The sequence below is a fragment of the Abrus precatorius genome, unplaced genomic scaffold (assembly GCF_003935025.1).
Source record: "Abrus precatorius isolate BTA unplaced genomic scaffold, Abrus_2018 Scaffold6, whole genome shotgun sequence".
In the NCBI taxonomy this organism is placed as follows: Eukaryota; Viridiplantae; Streptophyta; class Magnoliopsida; order Fabales; family Fabaceae; genus Abrus; species Abrus precatorius.
Genome location: NW_020874406.1, coordinates 588,279 through 594,278, shown reverse-complemented (window position 1 = coordinate 594,278; position 6,000 = coordinate 588,279). Strand labels below are relative to the sequence as shown.

The 6,000-nt window shown below is 36.6% G+C and overlaps 1 non-coding gene across 1 annotated transcript; it reads right to left on the bottom strand.

The window, feature by feature from the left end:
- Positions 1–883: 883 nt before the first annotated feature.
- LOC113870589 lies at positions 884–990 on the bottom strand. Its single transcript, XR_003505610.1, has one exon. It is a non-coding gene; the product is annotated as a small nucleolar RNA R71 (small nucleolar RNA).
- Positions 991–6,000: the final 5,010 nt, after the last annotated feature.

The window sequence follows — 6,000 nt, the reverse complement described above, 5'->3', positions numbered from 1 at the left end:
ACTTTCAAGTTTTTCTACATGATTTTTCTGCATCATGTGTAGTTTTCTGCATAATTTCTGCACTGTGTTTGTTGCATAAAGTTTTTGTATTCTTTTGCATTTTTTGCATAATTTTGTTTTTCATTTTTCTACATAATTGTAATTTCCATTCTGCATAATTTCTACATGATTTTACAATTCTGCAGTAGTTAGACTTGAATTTTATATGCTTTTGTTGATAGCTTTTGCATAATTCTGTTGTGCATTTCTGAATACTGATAGTAGTCTAATTTGGTTTCATTTTGACTTGTATATGCGTGGTAAAAATAAGAATAAATCAATTCTGGTCTTTGATCCTGACATAGACATAACCCTAAGAAGATATAGAAAAGAGTCTAGAGCAGAAAAATTCATAGAAAGTGATAGTGATTTAGAGGTTGTCTATTCTCCAGAAATTCAGAGCAATCCTAGAGTGAAAAGAACACCTACACCTTTGAGACAACCAAATCCAGAACCAGAAATGGCAGACCAAAACAGGAATAGAACCTTAAGGGATTATACAATTCCTAATTTGCAAGGATTTAATTCTTCTATAATCAGGCCAACTATCCAAGCCAATCATTTTGAGATTAAACCTACCTTATTACACTTAGTTCAATAGGATCAGTTCTCAGGAGGAAATTCTGATGACCTTAACTTACATATCTCAAATTTTTTACAGCTATGTGACACAATCAGGATAAATGGGGTCAGTGAAGAAGCAATCAGACTGAGATTGTTCCCTTTTTCCTTGAGAGACAGAGCTAAGTGTTGGCTTCAAGCTTAGCCACAGGGTAGCATTTCTACATGGGCAGATTTGGTGAACAAATTTTTGATTAAGTATTTTCCTCCTTCAAAAGCTACAAAAATTAGAGGGGAGATTACTTCATTTGTTCAACAAGATGGAGAACCCTTATATGAGGCGTGGGAGAGGTACAAAGAGCTACTAAGGAAGTGTCCTCATCACTGCATTATTGCAATTCATGAAGGTGACTCAAATGCAGCACCTCAACCGCAACAGCAATACTTCCAAGGGAATTCCTCTGCACAGTTTCAGAAGAATCAAGGGTACTCAAATGCAAGACCCTTAAGTGAGAAGCTGAATGGGATAGAAGAAACATTATTGCAATTCATGAAGGTGACCCAAACAAACTTCAAGAACCAAGAAGCTTCTATGAAGAAGCTAGAAACACAAATTGGATAGTTGGCTGAGCAATTGTCCAGCAGAGATGAAGGAAGATTTCCTAGCAATACAATGGTCAATCCTAAGGAACAATGTCAAGCAATTACCACTAGAAGTGGTGCTGTAGTTGCAAGCCCAAAAGCTGCAGAAAAGAAAGACAGTGATGAAACAGCAGAAAGAAGAATTGAGCAAGACCTGCAGCAGGGAAATTTCAAATTATTAAAGAGAGATAATGCAGAAAAAAAGGTAGAAGCTCCTATACATTTTGAGAGGAAGACAAAGAAACAACTCTTTGAAGATGCTTGCAAGCCTTTAGACCCAGAAAAATACAAGAGGCTGCCCTATCCTCACAGAGTTCAAAATCCAAAGCAAGAAGAACAATTTGAAAGGTTTCTTAGTGTTTTTAAGAAACTGCAGATTAATATTCCTTTTGCAGAGGCATTAGAGCAGATGCCTTCTTATGCAAAGTTCATGAAAGAGCTACTTTTTAGAAAAAGGAAGTTAGAGCATGATAAGACTGTACCTTTGACAGAAGAGTGTAGTGCAATCCTCAAAAGGAAGCTTCCTCAAAAGCTAAAAGATCCTGGATCATTCAGCATCCCTTGTGAAATAAGAAACTGCACAGTTGGAAGAGCACTATGTGATTTAAGGGCAAGCATTAACTTGATGCCATTAGCTATTCTGAAGAAACTTGGCATAAAGGAAGTGAAGCCCACTAGCTGATAGATCCTACACTTATCCTTTTGGTGTAGTTAAAGATTTATTAGTTAAAGTTGACAAGTTTATTTTCCCTGCAGATTTTGTAATTTTGGACATGAAGGTGGATGCAAACATACCTTTGATCCTAGGAAGGCCATTCCTTGCAACAGGGAGAGCTTTGATAGATGTACAGAAAGGGGAACTTATGCTTCAATTTCAAGATGAGAAGGTAGTATTTAATGTGTTTGAAGCTTTAAAATATCGAGTTGAAGATAATACATGCATGAAGGCAGATATATTAGATGCTTTTATTACACAACACCCTATTAACGAATTTGATGAAAATGCTATGTTAAGAGAAATTATAGCTGCAGGAAATACAAATTCTGAGATTTGTAAAGCAGAACAAATGATGGAAATTAAGTAGCAATTAGAAGTTTTGCCAATTCAAAATCTTGCAGAAAATTCAGTTAAAGAGGAACTAAAAAATGAAGTCAAAGAAGAGAAAGAGGAGAAGCTAGAGCTTAAGTAGCAACCATCCCACTTGAGGTATGCATTCCAGGATGAGAACCATGAGAATCTAGTCATCATCAATAATGAGCTCAAGGAAGAACAAGAGGAAAAACTGCTGAGAATCTTAAGAGAACACAAATCTGCAATTGGCTGGAGTATTGCAGATTTGAAAGGTATATATCCTTCTTTTTGTAAGCACAGAATTTTATTTGAAGAGAATTTTAAACTAGTTGTGCAGCCACAAAGAAGATTGAACCCAACCATGAAAGAAGTAGTCAAGAAAGAGGTTATGAAGTTGTTAGATGCAGGGATCATTTATCCAATTTCTGGCAGCCAATGGGTGAGTCCAGTTCAAGTTGTCCCTAAGAAGGGAGGAATGACAGTTGTACCTAATGAGAAGAATGAACTCATCCCTACTAGGACTGTTACTGGTTGGCGCATGTGTATTGACTATAGGAAGTTAAATAATGCAACTAGAAAGGACCATTTTCCACTACCATTTGCAGATCATATGCTAGAGAGACTTGCTGGACATTCATTCTATTGTTTCCTTGATGGTTATTCAGGATACAACCAAATAGTAGTGGATCATTTGGATCAAGAGAAGACTGCATTTACATGTCCATTTGGAGTCTTTGCATATAGAAGAATGCCTTTTGGATTATGTAATGTCCCAGCCACTTTCCAAAGGTGCATGCTTTCTATTTTTTCTGACTTGGTAGAAAACATTATAGAGGTGTTCATGGATGATTTCTCTGTTTTTGGTAATTCTTTTGATGATTGCTTAGCTAATCTATCTATTGTCTTGCAGAGATGTCAAGATACTAATTTGGTCTTGAACTGGGAAAAGTGCCATTTCATGCTACAAGAAGGCATTGTTCTTGGTCACAAAATTTCAGAAAAAGGAATGGAAGTGGATCAAGCTAAGATAGAAGTCATTAGTAAACTGCCTCCACCTATTAATGTTAAAGGAGTTAGAAGTTTTTTAGGACATGCTGGTTTTTACAAGAGGTTAATAAAAGATTTTTCCAAAATTGCTAAACCTCTGAGTAATTTACTTGTAAAAGATGTTGATTTCATATTTGATGATAATTGCTTGCATGCATTTTCTGTTTTAAAAGAAAAACTGATTTCTGCACCTATCCTTGCAAAACCAGATTGAAAATTACCTTTTGAACTCATGTGTGATGTTGTTTTAGGACAGAGAAAAGATAGAAAATTGCATGTTATTTACTATTCGAGCAAAGTGTTAAATCCTGCACAAGTGAATTACATAACAACAGAAAAAGAGCTTCTAGCTATTGTATATGCCTTTGATAAGTTCAGATCATATTTGATGGGTTTGAAAGTGATTGTATACACTGACCATTCTGCACTTAAATACTTGTTATCAATGCAGGATGCAAAACCAAGGCTGCTGAGATGGATTCTGCTGCTGCAGGAGTTTGAGCTGGAAATTAGAGATAAGAAAGGAAAGAAAAATGGGGTAGCTGACCACCAGTCCAGACTGCAATTGGAGAGTTTAACCACTGAATCATTGGAAATCAATGAAGAATTTCCAGATGAAAAAGCTTTTTGTAGTGGAAAACATGCCTTGGTTTGCTAACATTGCAAACTTTAAGGCAACTCAATTCATCCCAAGGAGATTCACTTGGCAGCAGAAGAAGAAGTTCCTACATGACAGCCGATTCTATGTGTGGGAAGATCCATACCTATACAAAATTGGAGTGGATGGACTGATTAGGAGGTGCATTCCACAAAGTGAGCAATCTGACATATTATGGCACTGCCACAACTCAGAGTATGGAGGTCATCATGCAGGGTCAAGGACTGCTGCAAAAGTTCTGCAAGCAGTTTTTTTGGCCTACACTTTTCAAGGATGCCAAGAAGTATGTGGAGACTTGTGATAAAATGTCAAAGAACTGGAAACATTTCAAGAAGACATGAGCAGCCCTTGACAAACATTCTAGAGGTGGATCTATTTGATGTATGGGGATTGATTTCATGGGACCATTTCCCCATTGTTTTCACATGAATACATCTTAGTTGCAGTAGATTATGTATCCAAATGGGTAGAAGTCATTCCTACCAAGTCAAATGATGCAAAGGTAGTGAGTTCCTTTATAAGAAAGAATATTTTTGCAAGATTTGGAGTGCCTAGAGTGCTGATAAGTGATGGAGGTACTCACTTCTGCAACAAGTACCTTGAAGTTGTATTAATGAAATATGGTGTGAAGCATAAGGTTGCTACTCCATATCATCCACAGACAAGTGGACAAGTAGAGGTTTCAAATAGAGAAATTAAGCAAATTCTAGAGAAGGTAGTGAGCAGCTCAAGGAAAGATTGGTCAAAGAGGCTGGATGATTCACTGTGGGCATACAGAACTGCTTTGAAAACTCCAATTGGTATGTCTCCATACCAATTAGTTTTTGGAGAGGCTCGTCATTTACCCTTAGAGCTGGAACACAAAGCCTATTGGACTACCAAGTGGCTGAACTTTGATTTGTCAAGTGCTGGAAAGAAGAAAGTTCTGCAATTACATGAATTGGAGGAATTCAGACTGCAAGCTTATGAGAATGTAAAGTTGTACAAAGAAGGAACCAAGAGAATTCATGACAAGTTCATTCTGCAGAGAGAATTTAAACCTGGACAGCAAGTATTGTTGTTCAATTCTAGGCTGAAATTGTTTCTAGGAAAACTGAAATCAAGATGGTCTGGACCTTTTGTAATAAAAGAAACATCTCCCTTTGGAGCAATTCTGATTGAGGATCAAAAGACAGGGAAAGAATTCAAGGTCAATCGCCAAAGATTGAAGGTTTATCATGGAGAGGAGTTTACAAGAAATATCTCATGCATGAAATTGGTTCTTCTTGAGTGAGGAACATTTAACGTCAAGCTAGTGAGGTTAAAGAAGCGCTTTGTGAGAGGTAACTCACATTTTTAACCCATTTTAAGCTTTCTATAGTATTTTTAGAATTTTGCATATTCATGTTTTGCAATTTTCTGCTTTTCTGCAAATATTCTGCAAAAATACTGTTAAATCTGGTTTTCTGAGGTGCATTTGGGATATTTGAATTGAGATTCAATGTTAAGAGTGTGTAATTGAAGATATAGAAATCTGCATACTCATGTTTTACAATTTTATGCAAGTTCTGCAAAAATGTTGCTACAGCTGTTTTTCTGAATTAAATCTCATATTTGATTAGAAATTTGAGGATTGAGAGAAGTAAATTAATTATTAGAGTGTGAGAAGTGAGTTAATAGAAGTTTTAGAAGCAATTGACTAATGAAAGGAGTCACTTTGTTGCAAGAAAGAAGCTACACAGAGAATGCATTTTGAGAATCTCTGTTGGAACAATCACTTTTACTGACAAAAGTGATCACACAGAGGCATTAAGGTAAACACACTCCTCCAGAACACTCACTCTCACTGATGAGAGTGATCACGCTGAGGCAGATGTGAAAACATACTCTCTAGAATGCTCACTTTTCCTGGCAAAAGTGGTTGCGCACATGTAAGTATGAGTTCTCCTATGTGCATTACTTCTTTTTGTGAAAAAAGTTGCAACACTGCTTGCGCGTTATC